This window comes from Leucoraja erinacea, chromosome 3, assembly GCF_028641065.1.
Source record: "Leucoraja erinacea ecotype New England chromosome 3, Leri_hhj_1, whole genome shotgun sequence".
NCBI classification, from domain to species: Eukaryota; Metazoa; Chordata; class Chondrichthyes; order Rajiformes; family Rajidae; genus Leucoraja; species Leucoraja erinaceus.
The window spans coordinates 92690170-92714034 of NC_073379.1; the positions used below are offsets into that span (position 1 = coordinate 92690170).

At 43.4% G+C, this 23865-nt stretch overlaps 1 pseudogene; it reads right to left on the minus strand.

Annotated features, from left to right (window-relative positions):
* LOC129695831 (colorectal mutant cancer protein-like) overlaps positions 1 to 23865 on the minus strand; it is a 130561-nt pseudogene that overhangs the window by 12193 nt on the left and 94503 nt on the right.

Genomic DNA, 23865 nt, shown 5'->3' on the forward strand with positions numbered 1-23865 from the left:
ATTAAAACGAAACTACCAAAAATGGTGAAATTCTTGCTCACCTTCATGGCCATGAGCTCCTGCATTAGAACGGCATTTTCTAAATCAAGTCGTTGGCCATCTCCCCGCGTTTTAATGTCATAACTAAGTGGATCAATATGAACACTTTCCAGTTCTAACATAGTCAGCTTAACTGCTGCTTTGTCATTCTTTAGTTGCTGAACATAATCCTTCAATCTCTGTTCATCTTCTTTTGTAAATTCTGTATCACAGCTACTAGCAGTTGAACTTGTAGTACTAAGGAGACAAAAACAATGAATCAGGGAGATATTTCAAAATAAATATTCATACTTTTTATAATTTTGCAATTATATTTATAAATAAATTTAATGAGTAAGCATTATTGCACAATAGGACACATTTTATTCTTTACTAATAAATAGCATTTTGTGTGCAAAAAATGTAGTTAGTGTTTCTTTGTCAAATCTAGCAATGTTCTCCACTCCACAGGCTTACTGGCATTAAACTTTAATGTTTATGACAGATAGTGTGACAACCCGTACTTATTTAACATAAAAAACCCCTCCAACAAGATTTCATTAAATCTTAAAACTGGAAAAAAAAAATCAGCCATGTGTGTCCATGCTGGCATTTAAAGCAATTCCATACCTTCACTTATTTCCCACTACTCTCTTCTCCCACCCACACCCATTAACACACAAAACACTATGTCATTCTATATATCAGTCACAGAGCTTGGAATCAGGCCATTCATTTTTCCTTTCCCATATCCCCCTCCTCCTTTCCAGCCATTATCCTTCATAACTAAAGGCAATTTATAACAGCTAATCACAATACTAACCAGCACGTCACTGGCAAGTAGGAGAAAAAAAAACAGAGTACCCAAGGTTAATACACACATTACACGGATAATGTACAAGCTCCACACAGATAACACCCACGATAAGGATTTTACTTGGGTCCCTGAAGATGAAGCACTTACAGTGTTAGGGACAAAGACCCATCATTTATTTATTTGCCGCTGTACTCCACAATTTGAGACTTTCCCGTCCATATACCTATCCAATTTATTTTTAAATGATAAAATCGAACCTGCCTCCACCACTTCCACTGGAAGCTCATTCCACACAGCTACCACTCTCGGAGTAAAGAGGTTCCCCCTAATGTTACCAATAAAGTTCTGTCCCTTAATTCTCAAGTCATGTCCTCTTGTTTGAATCTTCCCTACTCTCAAAGTTGCGCCAATGAAAGTCAAAGAAGCTGTTATGAGACTGAGAAACAAGAATAAAACTGTTAGAGATATCAGCCAAACCTTAGGTTAACAAAAATCAACTGTTTGGAACATTATTAGGAAGAAAGTGTAGTAGCCATTTAGGTTAACTCAGTATGTTATAACTATAAACAGTTACCTTAAAATTTTATCTGCCTGTAATTATGTGGGTGGGATTTATATGTAGTCGGAGGCATGTTTGCGGCTGGAGATTCTCACGCAGATGCCCTAGTAGTTTTTAGTTTAGTTTGAAGAAGCATGGGGGAGAGGTCACAGGTTTCCACCATGCACGAGTTTGACTATGAGTAAGATCAAAATGTACTTAAGCAAGAAGTTTGGATGAATATCTTACTGTTTTACTACAACAATAAAGAAACTATTAATTGTTAATTAAGTGTTTTGAAGATTTATCTTTCGACGGCATTGAATGTCGCGTGGAGAGCTCGTGAATGCGTTTCGATAATCTGAACTCATGTCTTCAATCATAGTGGCTAGAGGAAATATTCCTTGAACAATATAAAAATCTGACACTACGGAGACCACCGGGAGCTTATATGTAGTCGGAGGCACTGTTTGCGCCAAGGAGATTCTCACGCAGATGACCTAGTAGTTTCCCCCTATAATAAAGAAGAAGCATGGGGGATCCAACACAGAATTCCTCCATGCAGAGTTTGACTATGAGTAAGTCAAAATGTACACTGTCCGCAGAAGTTTGGATGAATTCTTACTGTTTTACTACAAAAATAAGAGGCCACTACTGCAAGATGTTAATTAAGTGTTTTTGAAGATTATTTATCTTTCGACGGCATTGAATGTCGCGTGGAGAGCTCGTGAATGCGTTTCGATAATCTGAACTCATGTCTTCAATCATAGTGGCTAGAGGAAATATTCCTTGAACAATATAAAAATCTGACACTACGGAGACCACCGGTGAGCTTACTAATCGCAATGGGACTGACAGGCCAAGGAAGACATCCACAGCTGATGACAAAAGGATTCCCCCTATAATAAAGAAAAATCCCCAAACACCTATCCAACAGATCAGAAACACTCTTCAGGGTCAGGTGTGGATGTGTCAATGACCACTGTCCGCAGAAGACTTCATGAACAAAAATACAGAGGCCATACTGCAAGATGCAAACCACTGGTTAGCCGCAAAAATAGGATGACCAGGTTCCAGTTTGCCAAGAATTACTTAAAAGAGCAACCACAGTTTTGGAAAAAAAAGTCTTGTGAACAGATGAGACAAAGATTAACTTATATCAGAGTGATGGCAAGAGGAAAGGATGGATGAGAGAAGGAACTGCCCAAGACCCACAGCATACCACCTCATCTGTGAAACACAGTGGTGGGAGTGTTATGGCCTGGGCATGTATGGCTGCTGAAGGAACTGGCTCACTTATCTTCATTGATGATACAACTGCTGACGATAGTAGCATAAATGATTGTGGATGATCAGCCATGATCACAATGAATGGCGGTGCTGGCTCGAAGGGTCGAATGGCCTACTCCTGCACCTATTATCTATGTTGTCTATAATGAATTCTGAAGTGTATAGACACATCCTATCTGCTCAAGTTCAAACAAATGCCTCAAAACTCATTGGCCGGTGGTTCATTCTACAGCAAAACAATGATCAAAGTCAAAGTCAATTTTATTAGTCACATGCACCCGAAGGTGCAGTGAAATAAATTTGCCAGCAGCGATACACTTAAAATGAACACACAATACACAATAGAATTTAATTCATCCACCACTGCATTCTTCGTTGTGATGGAAGGCAACAAAGTTCACTTAGTCCTTCTCCTAGTATACATGGGGCATCATGGTCAGCATAGGCAAATTGGGCCGAAGGGCCTGTTTCCATGGTGTGTGAGTATGACAACAATGATAACAACCTCTTTATTGTGCTGCTCTGCATTTGCATCCAGCCACAAGCTTCATATAGTCATGGTTGCATTAATTTGCAGTAACTGAAGATTTATATCAGAATACCACATTATGATCTCTGGGGATCTCTGGCAATTGTGAGCAGGGCAAAATCAAATTGTTTCAATTAATTAGACTGAATAATTCTTATTTAGAATGGAAACCACAATGTATGGGTTACAACAATCCCACTTGCGTCACAACGGGGATCTCTGGCGTGGAGCAGGGAGGAGAGGGATAGAGGCAGAGGAAGGGGGAAGGGAGGGGAGAGGGGTTATGGTGGGAGGGAGGGAGTGACTAAGGATAAGGGAAAGGAGAGGGAGGGAGGGAGAGAGAGGTGAGGGAGGGAGTGGGGATGGGAGGAGGAGAGGGGAAAGAAGAGGGAGGGTGAAGAGGAGGGGAGGGAGTGCTGGGGATGAGGGAATGGTGGAGGATAGGGGTGGGAAGAGGGATGACGAGATAATGGAGGAGGGGAGAGGGAAGAGAGAGGAGGGGAGGGGAGGAAGCAGAGGAGGGTTGGCGGAGGGTGGGGAGAGGGAGGTTAATGGAGGAGTGACATAGGGGACTCAAGAGAGGAGATGCGTTCACATTGATTTTATATTTTACGAGTTATTACCATTTTTTAATTTTAACACGTCGCAGCCGGCCGCGCCTGTGCAGTTGGGGGGGAGGGTTGCCGTAACTCGCGTCACAACGGGATCTCTGGCATCACAACGGGAACCCACCAGCCGCGTTTGCGCAGTTGGGGGCTATGGGTGAGTGGTGGAATATTGCGTTGTTGGACCGGGCCCAACGGGTCTGCACTTGGTCTAGTTTTAAATAAATAAGTCCAAATGCAAGCCAAAACAAGATTTTAAAATTGAACTGTTTACCTGGTGTGACTGTGCGAAGACAGACTTTCCCAAGGCTGTATATTGCATCCTGTCACAGTGCATGCTCCACCGCAGCTACCATCAAGTTTCATTAGTAGTGCTTTTGCAGCATTCTCTGCTGTCTTCCTGCAGTCATGCGCTCTCTTTAACATCATTGTTTTGTTTTCTTCACCTTTTTGATCACCTGCGATGAGAATACTTTTACCCTTCTAGTAGAAACACTAAAAGTTTGTTTACTTTATAAATTATATAATAGATGATGCCCACCACGATAATTTAAAAAACCCAATTTTGCAGAAAGTTATGTAATCTACGTTTATCGTTTCACTGGGAGTATTGTGCTGCCATATTTTAGAATTGCAAATTAATTTCACCAACTAACAGGTTCCTGATTGAGATAAATGAGTTTCCAGAAGGCAGTATTGTGGTCAAGATTCAAAAATAGAATGCTTGAATTAAATTTAGAGAATACCAAAATCTTTTTTTTTTAGAAACATAGAAATTAGGTGCAGGAGTAGGCCCTTCGGCCCTTCGAGCCTGCACCGCCATTCAATATGATCATGGCTGATCATCCAACTCAGTATCCCGTACCTGCCTTCTCTCCATACCCCCTGATCCCCTTAGCCACAAGGGCCACATCTAACTCCCTCTTAAATATAGCCAATGAACTGGCCTCAAATACCCTCTGTGGCAGAGAGTTTCCAGAGATTCACCACTCTGTGTGAAAAAAGTTCTTCTCATCTCGGTTTTAAAGGATTTCCCCCTTATCCTTAAGCTGTGACCCCTTGTCCTGGACTTCCCTAACATCGGGAACATCAATCTTCCTGCATCTAGCCTGTCCAACCCCTTAAGAATTTTGTAAGTTTCTATAAGATCCACTCTCAATCTCCTAAATTCTAGAGAGTATAAACCAAGTCTATCCAGTCTTTCTTCATAAGACAGTCCCGACATCCCAGGAATCAGTCTGGTGAACCGTCTCTGCACTCCCTCTATGGCAATAATGTCCTTCCTCAGATTTGGAGACCAAAACTGTACGCAATACTCCAGGTATGGTCTCACCAAGACCCTGTACAACTGCAGTATAACCTCCCTGCTCCTATACTCATATCCTTTTGCAATGAAAGCTAACATACCATTCACTTTCTTTACTGCCTGCTGCACCTGCATGCCTACCTTCAATGACTGGTGTACAATGACACCCAGGTCTCGCTGCATCTCCCCCTTTCCCAATCGGCCACCATTTAGATATTAGTCTGCTTTCCCGTTTTTTGCCACCAAAATGGATAACCTCACATTTATCCACATTATACTGCATCTGCCAAACATTTGCCCACTCACCCAGCCTATCCAAGTCACCTTGCAGTCTCCTAGCATCCTCCTCACAGCTAACACTGCCCCCCAGCTTAGTGTCATCCGCAAACTTGGAGATATTGCCTTCAATTCCCTCATCCAGATCATTAATATATATTGTAAATAGCTGGGGTCCCAGCACTGAGCCTTGCGGTACCCCACTAGTCACTGCCTGCCATTGTGAAAAGGACCCGTTTACTCCTACTCTTGAAACCAGCCAGTTCTCTATCCACATCAATACTGAACCCCCAATGCCGTGTGTTTTATGTTTGTATACTAATCTCTTATGTGGGACCTTGTCGAAAGCCTTCTGGAAGTCCAGATACACCACATCCACTGGTTTCTCCCCTATCCACGCTACTAGTTACATCCTCGAAAAAATTCTATAAGATTCGTCAGACATGATTTACCTTTCGTAAAATCCATGCTGACTTTGTCCAATGATTTCACCACTTTCCAAATGTGCTGCTATCCCATCTTTAATAACTGACTCTAGCAGTTTCCCCACTACCGATGTTAGACTAACTGGTCTGTAATTCCCCATTTTCTCTCTCCCTCCCTTCTTAAAAAAGTGGGGTTACATTTGCTACCCGCCAATCTTCAGGAACTACTCCAGGATCTAAAGAGTTTTGAAAGATTATTACTAATTTGTTCCATAGATGCTGCTGCTCCCGCTGAATTTCTCCAGCACTTTTGTCTACCTTCGATTTTCCAGCATCAGCAGTTCCTTCTTAACCAAACTGTAGGTAATTTAACTGATAGTTTCAACAAATTAGCCTTCTCACCAAACTTCTACAGGTCCTCCCCAGGATATGACAGGTACCCCAAACAGTTTGCATGCCAGAAATTTTCAAGCCCTTCCACAAATTTTGCACCCCTAATGACCTAACTCAACTTCTTCACAGCAACGGTTTGAAAGTGAACCAAAGGGGATTGCGCTCATTTTGAATTTGGAACCAGATGGAGACCATTATTTCGAACATTCATTCCCATTTCCATTGGGTTTAGATTTATTATTGTCACATATACTAGGGTATAGCAAAAAGCTTGGTTTTGCATGCTATCCAATCAAATCAGATAATACTGTGCACAAATACAATGAACCCAAACTACAATAGGTAGAGCAAAGGGAAAAACATAGAATGCAGAATATAATTCTCAGCATTGTAGCACATCAGTAGTAGAAACAAAGTCCAATGTCCTCAATGGGGTAGAGGTGAATCAGACAGTACCCTATCTTACAGTGTTGTAGGAATAGTTATGACAAAACAGCGGATTATGGTTGGGTATAGAATATCGTCTCTGGAAACAGGGCTGTATATGAGGTATGGAGTCAGGTTCTCAGCTGACAAATTCATGCTATGCAGCATGCATGTAATCCTATGCTGCAGTTCCACCTATGTGACACTTAATTTTTAGTTGCTGCACCTGAACTCATTGAACCAGGGTTGATCCCCAGTTTGTCTGGAATGGCAGATGTGGAAATGATAAATCATGACTTACTGATGTGACATTATACCTTGCTGCTGATGATGAGAGAGTACAGTGACTTAATGATGCCAAACCAGTTGTAAATGTTTCCCTGTCTAGCATTATTATCCAAAATGGAAGGTGCCTTTCATTTGAGGATAGAAAGTCTCCACAAGGACTATATATTGGTCGTCTACCAATCCTATCATGGACAAAGGCACCTGCCATGTTAAGATCAGTTACAGCCCTCATCTGCCATAAACCCTGCATGGTGACAATGGCTAATCCAAGTAGATTATACTTTTGTACAAACAAAGAACTGCAGATGCTAGTTGATAAATAAAAGGACACAAAATGCTGAAGTAACTCAGTAGGTCAGGCAGCATATCTGGAGAACGTGAATAGGTGACATTTTGCATCAGGACCCTCCTTCAGACTGATTGTAGGGGGGCGGGGAATAGAGTGAAGAAGCTGCAAAAGGGGAGAGGCAGAACAAATCAAGGCAGGCAATAGGTCATAGGCGAGGGGGTATTTGATTGGCAGATGGTTGGAACAAAGGCCAGAGAATAGAGCAGAATGTGAGATGTTTAAAATGTACTCCAGATGTGCTGCCTGACCTGCTGAGTTACTCCAGCACTTTGTGTCCTTTTAGATTGGACTTTTGCTATTTTCAGCGCTTCTTCTATATGGAAGAACAATGATTAATCAGCTGAACGATGGAATTGATGTTAATCAGGGGAAAGGTTTGACCAGATGCTAAGAGACGTCACACAACCTCAGGTCAAGGTTTCATAAAGTTTCATTTAATTTGGATAACTAATCCAGGCTAAAAATAGTCTATGGTGCAATTCTGCAAATGTATATATTTGCAAGAAAGGCTTTGCAAAGTTGACAGGGGTATGAGTAACTTTATCACATCCAGAGTTAATGGCTAGGTTCCTGCTTGGTGATTTCTCCAACTCTGTCCTCCTTTCAAACATAGTGGTTGCAACACATTTGAGTGGCTTGCTTGGCCATGTAAGAGTCAAGCACATTACTATGGCTTTGCAGTTACATTTAGGCCTGTCGACGTGAAGATGACCAATTTCTAATCTTAAAGGATATTCATAAACAAGATAGGATTGTACAACAATCTACTCGTTTTGTAATGATTGTTTAGTTTAGTTTAGCGATACAGCACGGAAACAGGCCCTTTGGCCCACCGGGTCCGCGCCGCACATTAACACTATCCTATACCCACAAGGGACAATTTTTATATTAACAAGCCAATTAACCTACAAACCTGTACATCTTTGGAGTGTGGGAGGAAACCGAAGATCTCAGAGAAAACCCACGCAGGTCACAGGGAGAACGTACAAACTCTGTGCAGACAGTACCCGTGGTCGGGATCGAACCCGGGTCTCCGGGGTTGCATTCGCTGTAAGGGCAGAAACTCTACCGCGATTATGATTCTAGTTGCGATATTTTAGAAAATAATAATTGTAATTTCACAGCTCTCATGAGGCAATCGTAACTTACACTTTGAATTTATAATCAATGCCTTTGGGATAAATCAATTTCTGCACCAGGATCAGCCACTCCCTCTCATTTCTGTGCCTGCTATTCAATTATTCCAGCAACTTAAACTTGTGCACCATTTTCACATTCCCCCAGATCAAGGATTCGGTCTCATTAGGTGTTCTTTTGTTTGTTGCCTGATATTCCTTAGGTTATAAATGACGGTGGACAAGTCACAGAGCTTTTGCTCGGATTCAGTTTCCTGGTAATATTATACTGTATGAGCATTATTTGTTAACCTTAATGCACATTTATTTGCCTTGCATGCATCTCATATTCTGTTAGTCTGCTGGCTTTTATGAGACGTTTCCCATTCTTGTTTGATGCCCATCATAATCTGTACTATATTTTTGTCCTGCTATTTGCTGGTATACGGTTAGGCATCCAGCAAACAGATATTTACAAGTTTTGGAGAACTGGTCAAACATGGGAAGACAAGTGGGTGGGAGCACACAGATTAATGATGCAGGGGTGTAAAGAATGAGATGTTAGCCCTGAAACCTCGTTACTATTGTCCAGCAGAGAGGGGTAGTGCCGAAGTAGAAAGGGTTGAGAGCTTTATGTTCCTTGTTGTGAACCAGATTGAGGAAATTGATCATGTCTCCAATGACTCTTACAAACGTCTACAGATCCACCAAAGAAAGAAAACTGTCAGGTTGCATCACAGCTGGTGTGGGAACAGCTCTTTCCAAGATGGCAAAAAATTGCAGAGTTGCGGATAGTTCCCAGTTCATCACACATACCAAACTACCCACCATTGATTCCATTAATAAATAATAATAATAATAACTTTATTTATAAAGCACTTTTAGGCAACATCAGTTACCACAAAGTGCTGTACATTGGAAATCAACAAAAAGTTATCACAAACTACTAAAACCATTAAAGACGACAGGACTATAAAAAACAGGCATTAAAAATTGTCTCAGAGAATAAAAGTGCGTTTTTAGGAGGATTTAAAGATCAGTGAAGGGGCCTGTTCTGATCACGGCAAGGTGTTCCAGAGTGCCGGTGCAGCAACAGAAAAGGCTCTATCCCCTCTGAGCTTCCGCTTAGACCTTGGTACCTCAAGGAGCAGCTGATCCGCTGACCTGAGGCACCGGGTAGGAGCATATAGGTGGAGCAGCTCAGAGAGGTAAGGCGGGGCGAGGCCATTCAAAGATTTAAAAACAAATAAAAGAATTTGTGATCAATGATGTCCCATCCTGGCACTCCTCCGTCTCCCTGCTCCCTGCTCCCATCAGGAAGAATATACAGAAGGTTGGAAACACACACTACCAGGCTTAGGAACAGCTTCCCCTCGGGTAACTAGGGTACTGTTGATTCATCTCTATCTTATTGCGGACATTATACTTGCTACAATGCTGAGAACTATATTCTGCACTTTGTATCTTTTCCATTCTACCCGAGATCGGCTTGATTGTATCGATCGTATTTCCCGTCAAAGAAGACGCACCTGCGTCGAAGACGCACCCCATTTTGAGTTCTTACATTTTGAAAAAAGGAGGGCGGGACGTAGAATATCTCATGCTCAAAATAAATAAATAAATAAATAAATAGCTAAAAATAAAGAGAGTAAAAATTCAATTTGCCCAAGGCTTCCAGATCTCCTCCATTCTGAATGACTGAATGCGTGGGGGGTGAAGAGTGACGGCAGGTGGAAAGATGGTGGGAAAAACGGGAGCACACCAGGATAGGTTGAATCAGTTGTGATCTTATTGAATGACAATGCTAGTTCAAGGGACCAATTGGGGGGAGTGTTCCTTTCACAGCGTGTGGGGAGTCTGGCCCGGGTCAGCAGGGGCAGGAGCGTTGAGAAGGAGGGGGTCGGGAATCATGCCAACAACTAACTCACTCACCGCTGCCGCGGTGCTCCGGTGCGGAGCCACCACATTGTGGCCGGGGAGGGAAGTAGCTCGGGGGGCTGCGAGCGGCCACCGGGACCGGACAGCGGAACCGGCCACCATCTCTACACCTTCTGCCTGCCCGCTCACCTCTGGCAGTGCTCTCCGTCTGAACACCTCTCTCCTGCCGCTCGCCGGCCTCGCTCATGTCAGCCTCTTCCCGCAAATCCTTAAATTCAGACTGCCGCCGGGGAGGGAAGTAGCTCGGGTGGCTGCGAGTGGCCCGCCAGGACCGAACAGTGAGGGGACCAGCTCAAGAGCAAAGATCATAGAGCGGAGCGGGTCAGCGGGCGATGGATAGCAGGACAGCGGGCGGTGGAGCTTACTCCTGTGTCAGCGTGATCAAGGGACCAAATGAGGTTAGTTTAAATATACAAAGAAAGATGCAAGAGAAATGATGAACAAATGTTTGATTCTCACCAACAGATCCAACGCCTGCAGCTTTAAATTGACCCAGAATGAGTCCTTGTTCACTCTCAGCTAGTGCCAATAATAACTCATAGGCTTCTATGCACTGTTCACTTTGAATACAAGCACATTAGATACAAATGTAAGTAATCATATTTAACAACTGGAAATTATACCAACATTATATAATTTGCAAATAAATAAAAACTTGCAACAAAACAAATGGACAAATAAAGCAATCATAAGTGCACAATTGGTATTTTTGGTGAATTTTCATTATTTTTGCAATAACAGTTTACATAAGGTATATTGACATGACTTCAACAGTTGACTTTATATCTATTTTACGGTTTTTAATGGCAATCTATTACTAGTTGGATTTTACAAGGAAATGCATGCTTCCTGACATAACTATAGGTATTTCCTCGGAGAAGTGACAGGACATTTGGCTGCACCTTTTCATATGTGTTTGAATGCAGAAGAACCAAAATTGCAACCACCTGCTCAGAATATTATTATGAATATACTCAAATTCGAGCAGAAAGTACAAATTTTCAGTAACTCCCTAAACACTATACAGAGTCACCAAACAAGATCTGATGATCTGGCACTGGGAGTTATTTTACAAAGATGTGTATGGACAGCTTGCTGGGACACGGGGCCTGGCTTAACCTACTGTAAATGTTTATGGAAGAACTTGCAAATGCTGCTCCTCTCACCACCATTATGTAGGAGATGAAAATTGGAGCTGGCTTCATCCACTAAATTCCACCTAGCCACACTATAGCCTTATGAGCACCAGTCTTCGGGACACATGAAACCCAGAAATTATTCATTGTGCATTACACTTTTGAATTTGAAAATATACAAGGCCCAACTGGATTGCACCCAAAGGCTTGAGTCTTAGATATAATCAAAGTTTGCATTGTAAAGGGATGAGTCAGGAGTGGATGATCTCTAGGTTCTACTTGTCTGCATTTATAGCTCTCTTGTGGTTGCATGATAAAATTCTTGACAGTCCTTTTTCAATTATTGTGAATTTCTACTTTAAAGCTATTGACTGGAATCTGGATAGGTTTAACAGTGAAATAATTAATTTCATGATAGATTAGGGGTTGCTCTCAGGATCCACGTGACAGGGCTCCCTCTGGTTGTTTATATTATCCTCATATTATTTATTTTGCTCATGAAATTCATTACAAAAATAAGGAAAGGGGAGGGAAGGAAGTCACCATAGTCTTTAAAGAATTAAAAACAGAATTGGGAAAATATTATTAGAGCTAAAGGTGTGGGGAAAAATAAATCTGAATTTATTACATTTACCTATATTGCAGTGCCAGTCTTAACGCTGTACTATTGGATTCATATTTACCAACCAGCATACTCATTCTTTCAGCATTGCTCTTGCATTCTTCCAGAGTAATGGTTAAAAGGTCATTTTGAGATTTCAAATGTTCAATACGACTGAAATAGACAAAAATATGAATTTTATCAATTGTTTAATCGTAACTGTTAAAGGACAATAGAATTAAACCAAGATTATTCCAAATAAGACAACATGCTTTTAACATGTGACTTTTGAATAGGAGTAGATTTATAACCCTTTCTGCCTGCTCTGCCATTTTATAAAGTCATATCTAATCTCAGGTTATCATCATTTGCACAAATACAGTGATGTAGAGGTATAATGAAAAATCTTGCTTGCAGCAAGACTCGGGCTAAATTATGTATAATCTGAATGTACAGTGACTTGCAAAAGTTTTCATACCCCTTGAACTTTTCCACATTTTGTCACGTTACAACCACAAACGTAAATGTATTTTATTGTGATTATATGTGATAGACCAACACAAAGTGGTGCATAATTGTGAAGTGGAAGCAAAATGATACATGGTTTTCAAATTTTTTTACAAATAAAAAACTAAAAAGTGTGGCGTGCAAAAGTATTCAGCCTCCCTGAGCCAATACTTGGTAGAACCACCTTTCGCTGCAATTACAGCTGCAAGTCTTTTGGGGTATGTCTCTACCAGCTTTGCACATCTAGAGACTGACATTTTTGCCCATTCTTCTTTGCAAAATAGCTCAAGCTCAGTCAGATTGGATGGAGAGCGTCTTTGAACAGCAATTTTCAATTCTTGCCAGAGATTCTCAATTGGATTTAGGTCTGGACTTTGACTGGGCCATTCTAACGCATGAATATACTTTGATCTAAACCATTCCATTGTAGCTCTGGCTGTATGTTTAGGGTCGGTGTCCTGCTGCAAGGTGAACCTCCGCCCCAGTCTCAAGTCTTTTGCAGACTCTAACAGGTTTTCTTCCAAGATTGCCCTGTATTTGGCTCCATCCATCTTCCCATCAACTCTGACTAGCTTCCCTGTCCCTGCTGAAGAAAAGCATCCACACAGCATGATGCTGCCACCATCATGTTTCACAGAGGGGATGGTGTGTTCAGGGTGATGTGCAGTGTTAGTTTTCCATCACACATAGCTTTTTGCATTTAGGTCAAAAACTTCAATTTTGGTCTCATCTGACCAGAGCACCTTCCTCCACATGTTTGTTGTGTCCCCCACATGGCTTGTGGCAAACTGCAAACGGGACTTCTTATGGCTTTTTTTCAACAATGGCTTTCTTCTTGCCACTCTTCCATAAAGGCCCGATTTGTGGAGTGCAAGACTAATAGTTGTCCTGTGGACAGATTCTCCCACCTGCGATGTGGATCTCTGCAGCTCCTCCAGAGTTACCATGGGCCTCTTTTCGGATGATGGATTGAACAGTCTCTGAGATGTTCAAAGCTGCCTAACTCCTTGCCCGGCCTTATCACCTTTTGGGTGTTCGGGCCATGTGCTTTTGTTCACTGATAGGTTTGCAAACCTCTGAGGCCTGCCATTTATACTACTCTTTCCATTTTCGGATGATGTATTGAACAGTGCTCCGTGAGATGTTCAAAGCTTGGGGATATTTTTTAAGGGTATCAGAGTAAAGGGGGCTGAATACTTTTGCACGCCACACTTTTCAGTTTTTTATTTGTAAAAAAACTTGAAAACCATGTATCATTTTCCTTCCACTTCACAATAAACCTAACCTGCTTATAAACTTTGCTTCCACTGTAACTCCAACTTTATCCCTGACCTGTCTATGTGACTGGTGTGCTGCAAGCAAGATTTTTCATTGTACCTGTACATCACCATATTTGTGGAAATCGTGGAGAAGATGATGGTAGACTTTGGGCCAGTTGGTGGTTCATGATATAGATGGGAATTTTTCTGTTCACTAATGTTCTCTTACTGACAAACCTCTGAGGCCCATCACAGAAGGACAGCTGCATTTACACTGAGATTAGTATTACACAACAAGTGGACTATACACACACACACAAAGGGGAAGGCAACCATTATAGTGAATGGTCTTCTGTCTAATCCTAAATTGCTCACTAATATTGAGGTAAGAGGGGAACATAAATTATGTTGTATATCCATATTCTTTTGCCCTTAGTCCATCCATCACAGCAACAGCAGTAGGTGATTTATCATTCAAATCCATTAATTTCTAATATACTCAATACACCTACTTCTGCACTATATCCTTCGGTATTAGTTAAAATTTTAAACTTGAGATGGTTAAATGCCCGTGAATCATTTTTTTTTTTAGTGGAAGTGGTATTCAAATTCGTACCACTACTTTCATACAGAAGTATTCTTATGAAAGTAGTGATGACCCTCCGTAGAGCTGAGTGGCACCGAAGACGCCGGAAGGAAAGAGCCAGGAAGCGAGCATCCTTCATAGCCAACCCCTTCAGTTTCACCAAACAACTACTCAGGCAGAAGCGCAGTTGGAGTTTGGCTTGCTCTAAGGAGGAGATCGACCGGCACATCCAGACAACCTACAGTGACCCCATCAGGCAGCAGGAGTTGGGCCAGTGCAACATCCTGATAAAACCACCTCCACCCATCAAGGAGTTTGATAGTAGAGAGCCACTCCTGAAAGAGGTCCAGGACGTTGTGAAGAGAGCAAGAGCTGGCTCAGCCCCTGGCCCGAGCGGAGTCCCCTACAGGGTCTATAAGAACTGCCCCTTGTTACTGAAACGGCTGTGGAAGATCCTGAAAGTAATCTGGAGGAGAGGAAAAGTGGTGCAGCAGTGGCGATTCGCTGAAGGAGTCTGGATCCCAAAGGAGGAAGATTCCAGAAAGATCGATAAGTTCAGATCATCTCCTTGCTAAGCGTTGAAGGCAAGATTTTCTTCAGCATAATGGCGAGGCGGCTGACCAACTTCCTCTCCAGCAATGGCTACATCGACAGCTCAGTGCAAAAGGGAGGCTTATCTGGAGTGCCGGGGTGTCTAGAGCACACGGGAGTGGTGACCCAGCTCATCAGAGAAGCCAGGGAGAACAAGGGAGACCTGACAGTGCTCTGGCTTGACCTGGCCAATGCCTACGGCTCCATCCCGCACAAGCTGATCCAGACAGTCATGGCCAAGCATCATGTGCCGGGCCAAGTGGCAGATCTCATCCTGGACTATTACAACCAGTTCAGCATGAGAGTCTCATCAGGGTCAGTAACATCAGAGTGGCACAGACTGGATGTTGGGATCATCACAGGCTGTACCCTCTCTGTGATCCTTGTTGCCTTGGCAATGAACATGATCGTCTAGTCTGCTGAGCCAGAGTGCCGGGGCCCTCGGACCAAGTCAGGAATGCGCCAATCACCAATCAGAGCCTTCATGGACGACCTGACTGTCACCTCTGAGTCAGTGCCAGGAGGCAGGTGGATCCTGCAGGGGTTGGTGAAACTGATTGGTTGGGCAAGGATGAGGTTTAAGCCAGGAAAATCAAGGTCACTGGTGCTGAAGGGCAGTCATTGACAGGTTCCGCTTCAGCATCGAAGGGTCACCAATCCCAACTGTCTCCAAAAGGCCAGTGAAGAGTCTTGGCAATGTGTTTAACAGCAGCCTGAAGGATACAGCATCTGTCCAGGCAACCTGTCAGGAGCTGGAGAGTTGGTTGAGAGCAGTGGACCGCTCGGGGCTTCCCGGCAAGTTCAAGGCGTGGATTTACCAGCATGGTATCCTGCCAAGGATACTCTGGCCATTGCTTGTCTACGAATTCCCAATATCCACCGTGGAGAGATTGGAGAGGAAAGTCAGCAGCTTTCTCAGAAGGTGGCTGGGACTGCCCAGGAGCCTTAGCAGCATCGCCCTTTACGGAAATAACACCAAGCTCCAGCTGCCCCTGAAGTCCCTGGAGGAGGAGTTCAAGGTGACTCGGGCCAGAGAGGTGATGCTGTACAGGGACTCCAGTGACCCCAAGGTGGCTCAGGCAGGGGTGGAGGTGAAAACTGGGAGGAAATGGAGAGCCGGCGAAGCCGTGCTGCAAGCAGAGTCCCGGATATGCCACAGAGTCCTGGTGGGAGCAGTGATTCAGGGAAGAGCTGGTCTAGGAATCTTCCCAACTCCCCAGTTGGACAAGGCCAAGGGGAAGGAGAGGCACAGGCTGGTCCAGGAGGAAGTGAGGGCAGTGGTGGAGAGGAGAGGTCTACCAGAGCAGTTGGATTGAGGCAGCAGGGAGCCTGGACAAGGTGGGAGCAGGCCATGGACCGAAAAGTCACATGGATTGAGCTCTGGCAGGCTGAACCACAGCGCATCAAGTTCCTGGTCCAGGCAGTGTATGATGTCCTGCCCAGCCCATCGAACCTCTTCATCTGGGGCAAAGCAGAATCTCCAGATTGCCCGCAATGCTCAGGCAAGGGGACATTGGAACACATCCTGAGCTGTTGCCCAAAGGCTCTTGGGCAGGGCCGGTACACATGGCGTCACGATCAGGTTTTTAAACCCAATGCAGAAGCCATCAGCATGGGAATCAGCAGCTGTAGACGAGCACGCCCCACCACCCAGATGATCACCTTCGTAAAGGCCGGAGTGCAGCTGCCAAGAACCACAGCAGCCAGGAATCAGTCAGGAATCCTGGTGACTGCACAGGACTGGCAGCTTTCCGTAGACCTGGTGAAACAGCTGAAGTTCCCACAGCACATTGCCACGACCACCCTGAGGCCAGATATCCTCTTGGTCTCAGAGGCGACCAAAAACATTGTCTTGTTGGAACTGACTGTGCCGTGGGAGGACCGTCTGGAGGAGGCCCACGAGAGGAAGAAGACCAAATATGAAGAGCTGGTCATAGACTGCCGCAAGCAGGGCTGGAAGGCAAGGTGTATGCCCATCGAGGTTGGCTGCAGAGGTTTTGCAGGGCAATCGCTCTACAAAGTCTTGAGTGCACTGGGCATAAACGGAGTGGTGAGGAGAAAGGCCATCAAGAACACCACAGAGGCAGCGTAGAAGGCCTCGAGATGGCTCTGGATCAGGAGAGGAGGTCCATGGGGAGGAGCGAATGCCACCTGAACACAAGTTGTGGTCTGATCAACCACGGCTGGGTCGCCTGGGTGAGGGTGTCTGATGTTGAAAGACCCGAAACACCCAATGACCCCAGGTTACATCACTGATGATGTGTTCAGGAGCATCTATCGATGTATTTGTCTCAATTAAAAAGCTTGGCATCAATTTTAGGAGTACGACACTGAAGTTCCCGAACCAACAAAAATAGTTTCTCTGTATTAGTTCCTTTTAACATTTTTGAATAATTTGATCACACAATCTTCCAATTTTTAAAGTTTCAGGAAGACTATCATAGTTTGGGTGAACTCCGCTTGTTATTTCATGGTAGAGTCTCTTAAAATGTGTCTGCTTTACCTGCAAGACCAATATTTTTGTCTAATGAGGTGCAGAGAACAGCTCTCAGTACTGATCTAAACCAAAGTTTGTATAAATGTCACAGAACCACTGCCATTTCTATTCTAATCATCTAGATTACAGAAAGCAGCATCTTACCAGCCAGGCTTTGGTTATGTTGCAACTTTGTCTATAACATTTTAATGATATATGTGGAGCCGCAATAATATTTGGCCCTCCATTTTGTGCCTCGCTATTACTATAAAACTTGATTTTTTGACACAAAGCCAATTTCTGACCAGGTCAGTAGTTTGCCTTTATGTCCACAAGTTTTATATTTAGATTTGTTATCAAAAGTCTTCTTGAAATGCATATAATTAACACACAAACACATTTCCTACCCTCTAGTTCAGTCACATCCTCAAAAAAATTCAAATGAAATCAGGCAGAAAATATTTATTACTCCAGACGGGAAATAAGTTGTTCGACATCACATTAAATTCTCTTTCTTGAACATCTATCAATGTGTTCATTAATAAGCTTGCTGCTACATCACACTCATCTATATTAAGCTAGAACTCCCATATGTGTGCTACCCTGAAAATTACTTCCAGGATGCAATTTCATGAAGCAATGTGTAAAATAAATGTACATATTCATTTGGCTTCTACTCATTCCCAATTTGTCAGTTTCACAGAACAATAACTCAACTATTCACAAACTTTGCTGATGCTGAAACAGATTCAGATTCAGATTCAATTTGCTGATGCTGAAACGAAAAACATCTGCTAAAGATGCGCACACTTTCTCTTCTTTGTTAAGGAGAAAGAAATGAAAGTCTGTACAAATCAGCAATTAGTAAATTAGCTCATTTGTGAAGTTGGAACTCAGTGTGTGCTGTGGCAGTGGTATAGATCAAGCTATGCCATTGGTACAACTCAAATATATTCCTGTTCCTCCTAAAACTAATGCCGTAATACGCATTTTACCTGTTTAGCCTCTCTGTTTCCACCTCAAATTCACGGATTTTGCTCTCAGAAATAGCTGATCCATGAGAATACAGGGTTTGAAAGATTTCTTGAATATTGGAGCAGTCTTGCAAAGAATGGGCCAGATGCTCTGCCACACTACTGGACACCTGTTTAAATGAAAGAGAAGAAGTGTGCCATTATGTGCCGGTGAACAAAATCTCCAACTAAGGTTACAAGCAAAGCACTTTGATTAAATAATAGTTCAGAAGACAGGCAAAAAAAAAAAAAAGATTCACAGGAATAGACATCTAGTCCCTCGTGCCGGCTCTCAAATGTAACAAGATCTAAGACCTGGAGCTGATAGAACTGATTTGAAGCAAAAAAACATTTTTCTTTTGTGACGTTCAATAAGATCAGTGCGATTTTCCTGTACTCAGACTCATACTCATTGATTTGTTTCAGGGCTAAAATCTATTAATATCAGTCATGACTATACTCAGCAACTAAGCCTTTGGGTAAAGAATTCAAAACAATCAGAACTCTCAGGGCAAAGAAATATCTAATCTCAGTCCTAAATGACCAACTCCTCAAATGTATAGGCAGGGCTCTCGCTTAACTTTTTTTCCCTGTTGCCAGCCGGGCAACCTTGACAGCTTTTTAGGTTGCCAAATGACAGTTTAGGTGGTCATTTAAGATGGCTTTCAAGACTCGTGCGATAATGTGCTCGGATAAAGCACGTAGTTACCGGTCGGAATTATACTCAATGAAGCATTCACATATTATTTCTGCTTCAAATAAAGTCACAAACTAAACATTCACCAATCAAGACATGATATATAGACAATGACATGCAGTAAAATTATAAGACAGTATCTCAACTCTTTTTACACATTGCAGTTAATGCAATTTCTATTAGTTCTTTCCACTTCCAAACAAAAATGTGTTTGGATTATTCAGCGTATGATCAACCTGTGTCAATAAATCCTGGACCATGGTAACATATATGCAAACGTATAGTTGTGAATGTTGCGCATTAAATAACTACAGTACTGATACTCCATAGTAAGAGCATTGATTTGCCGTTAAAATGAATTCTGTAATAACGTGTCAACGGTAGCAGTGACAATCGAACACTGCGGTTTTAATGTTTCACGTGTTCACAATTTAATTAATCCGTCTTTATGGATTAAAACAAATAATAACATTGGGAATTAAAACACATTTGATTGCATTCCGTTATCAAACATAGTCAATATTCGCTCTGAAGACATTTCCAGGACAATAGGGTCAGGGAAGGGGGTGTGTGTGAATCAATGCGGGGTGGATAGATGGCCGGTGGGGGGTTAGAAGGCAGTCGGTGCAGAATGGATGGATTGAGGCAGGTGAATTAGTACGTGTTGGTTGGAGTAGGTAAAATTGTGAGGGGAGAGCACAGGGAATGTCAGTGGTGTTGAATGGGGGGGTTCAGTACGGGATGGATGGGAGAGAGAGAGAGAGCGAGAGAGAGAGAGAGAGAGAGAGGGTGAGGAGGAAGGAAGGTCAGCGCTCCTTGGACAACATCGCCCCACTGCCTTGGCCGTTGGGATTTCCTCGCCACCACCTCCGGCAGCCAACAGCAAGGTGCGGGGAAGAGCGGTGCAGCTCAAAGATCCTACAGCTATAGGGTCTATGGTGCAGCTGCTTCAGAAGTGTTGCAGCGAATAACGGCTCCCGCACAGCAGCAGCAGCGGCCGCGACCGCAATCCCGCTAACGGCGAAAACCGCTTTAAAAAAAAAACCTCCCGCACGCCGAGGCCTCCCCCTCCCTCCCTCCTCCCGGCCTTTTAAAAGCGCTGTTAGCGGCAAAGATCCTATAGCGGAGCTCTGCTACTTTATCTTTGGTTAGCGGGTTTGCAGGCAGCGGTCCTTATCGGGGCTGGAGGAGAAGGAGCTAAAGCCGCTGCCGCTCCTCGGGGCCCGTCATTCGCTGCGACGCTTCGTCACCTTGCACCTAGTATCTTGCCCACGCAATACAGCCGTCACCGCCGACACAAAACATCCCGTTCCTTTTCTCCAGAGATGCTGCCTGACCCGCGGAGTTACTCCAGTTTTTTGTGTCTATCTTCGGTACAAACCAGTATCTAGTTGCCAAGCCGGGCAAAATGACTCGGTGTTTAAGTTGCCCGGCGGCGCTTTGAGTGGTCAATGGCACCCGGGCAACCGTTAATTTCGAGCCCTGATAGGTCAAGCAAATGTAACTTAAGATGGTGATTGGGATGGCAGTCAAGCACAGTCCTGGATGGTAACAAACTTTTCAAGTGTTGTAGAACTGGATAAACTGGACAACATTTCCTCATACTCTTGGGTTGCAACTTGGAGATGGAGAATAGGATCCGGAAGTGAAGAGGTGAGCTGATAACTGAAAGATACCCAGCCTCTGACCAGTATTAAAGTAGACAGACGTCAGGTTCTGATCATCGTTCGCAAAATCATTCATCGGAGAAATGTAACAATGTAATACAGGTACTGCTGAATGTCAGCGCTCAGTGGCTAGATGCTCTCTTGTCAGAATGAAGATATTCTGTGTGGTACAAGTATTACTTATTTGTTCACAACCCTTGCCCGAGTGTTATCTTGGACTCACTAAGTGCACATATGATCTGCTTTGAATTTTTTTTTTAAGTACTGCAAATGAATTTGGAACATTGTGCTAGAATTAGCAGACATCTCCATTTCTGACCTTATGATGGTAGAAAGTTTAATGATGAGTATATGAAGATAGTTGGCCCAAATATTCTCATATTTCTTTTGATAAAGGAGACTATGTGCATTTGACCCAACTAGCATATGCTTTTCCCATTTAATTTGCTGCAACCTCTTATTTTTTACATCCCGATTAACTCCCTCCAATAGTCCTATCACACAACTACAGTTGAGGGGTTTCACTGAAACAAAGCAACCATGGGAAATCCTCATGGTCAGAGGGAGAAATCTCCCATAGAGAGCACCAGAGATCAGATTTGGACCATCAGAGCCGTGATCATTTTCTGCTGCTTCTCTCTACCAATAGACAATTGACAATAGGTGTAGGAGTAGCCCATTTGGCCCTTCGAGCCAGCACCGCAATTCAATGTGATCATGGCTGATCATCTCCAATCAGTACCCCGTTCCTGCCTTCTCACTATATCCCCTGACTCCGCTATTTTCAAGAGCCCTATCAAGCTCTCTCTTGAAAGCATCCAGAGGACCAGTCTCCATCGCCCTCTGAGGCAGAGAATTCCACAGACTCACCACTCTCTGCGAGAATAAGTGTTTCCTCGTGTCCGTTCTAAATGGCTTACTCCTTATTCTTAAAGTTATCTGACAAACTCCTACAGTGAAGTCTTGGGGCTGATAGAACCTTCTTCAAGTAAACCACAACCATTTTTCCTTTGTGACATTGAAAGGCTAAAGGCAGACCACAAATCCAGTCTCAACAGACACAGGATCTCAACAGTAGCTCTTAGCATCCGAATGGAAAGGCAGATGAAGAAAGCAGTTTTGAGTGGAAGTGGATGGAATAAAAAGAATTCTTAAGAGGTGTCACCAGACATCAGATTATGTTTTCCCATATTTTCCTTCAAATGTAGCTCAACATTGAGAGTCAATAGGCTACCTTCCTAAATTTGAAAGAGAAAATGTATTAATTTGCATATTGTGCTTTCGAAACTAAGGTCATCACCTTCACAAGAAAATGGGAAAAAGGTAGGGAATAGGGGGAATAGAAACATAGAAATTAGGTGCAGGAGTAGGCCATTCGGCCCTTCGAGCCTGCACCGCCATTCAATATGATCATGGCTGATCATCCAACTCAGTATCCCGTACCTGCCTTCTCTCCATACCCTCTGATCCCCTTAGCCACAAGGGCCACATCTAACTCCCTCTTAAATATAGCCAATGAACTGGCCTCGACTACCCTCTGCGGCAGAGAGTTCCAGAGATTCACCACTCTCTGTGTGAAAAAAGTTCTTCTCATCTCGGTTTTAAAGGATTTCCCCCTTATCCTTAAGCTGTGACCCCTTGTCCTGGAATTCCCCAACATCGGGAACAATCTTCCTGCATCTAGCCTGTCCAACCCCTTAAGAATTTTGTAAGTTTCTATAAGATCCCCTCTCAATCTCCTAAATTCTAGAGAGTATAAACCAAGTCTATCCAGTCTTTCTTCATAAGACAGTCCTGACATCCCAGGAATCAGTCTGGTGAACCTTCTCTGCACTCCCTCTATGGCAATAATGTCCTTCCTCAGATTTGGAGACCAAAACTGTACGCAATACTCCAGGTGTGGTCTCACCAAGACCCTGTACAACTGCAGTAGAACTTCCCTGCTCCTATACTCAAATCCTTTTGCTATGAAAGCTAACATACCATTCGCTTTCTTCACTGCCTGCTGCACCTGCATGCCTACCTTCAATGACTGGTGTACCATGACACCCAGGTCTCGCTGCATCTCCCCCTTTCCCAATCGGCCACCATTTAGATAATAGTCTGCTTTCCCGTTTTTGCCACCAAAATGGATAACCTCACATTTATCCACATTATACTGCATCTGCCAAACATTTGCCCACTCACCCAGCCTATCCAAGCCACCTTGCAGTCTCCTAGCATCCTCCTCACAGCTAACACTGCCCCCCAGCTTAGTGTCATCCGCAAACTTGGAGATATTGCCTTCAATTCCCTCATCCAGATCATTAATATATATTGTAAATAGCTGGGGTCCCAGCACTGAGCCTTGCGGTACCCCACTAGTCACTGCCTGCCATTGTGAAAAGGACCCGTTTACTCCTACTCTTTGCTTCCTGTTTGCCAGCCAGTTCTCTATCCACATCAATACTGAACCCCCAATGCCGTGTACTTTAAGTTTGTATACTAATCTCTTATGTGGGACCTTGTCGAAAGCCTTCTGGAAGTCCAGATACACCACATCCACTGGTTCTCCCCTGTCCACGCTACTAGTTACATCCTCAAAAAATTCTATAAGATTCGTCAGACATGATTTACCTTTTGTAAATCCATGCTGACTTTGTCCAATGATTTCACCACTTTCCAAATGTGCTGCTATCCCATCTTTAATAACTGACTCTAGCAGTTTCCCCACCACCGATGTTAGACTAACTGGTCTGTAATTCCCCGTTTTCTCTCTCCCTCCCTTCTTAAAAAGTGGGGTTACGTTTGCTACCCGCCAATCCTCAGGAACTACTCCAGAATCTAAAGAGTTTTGAAAGATTATTACTAATGCATCCACTATTTCTGGAGCTACTTCCTTAAGTACTCTGGGATGCAGCCTATCTGGCCCTGGGGATTTATCGGCCTTTAATCCATTCAATTTACCCAACACCACTTCCCGGCTAACCTGGATTTCACTCAATTCATCCAACTCCTTTGACCCGCGGTCCCCTGCTAT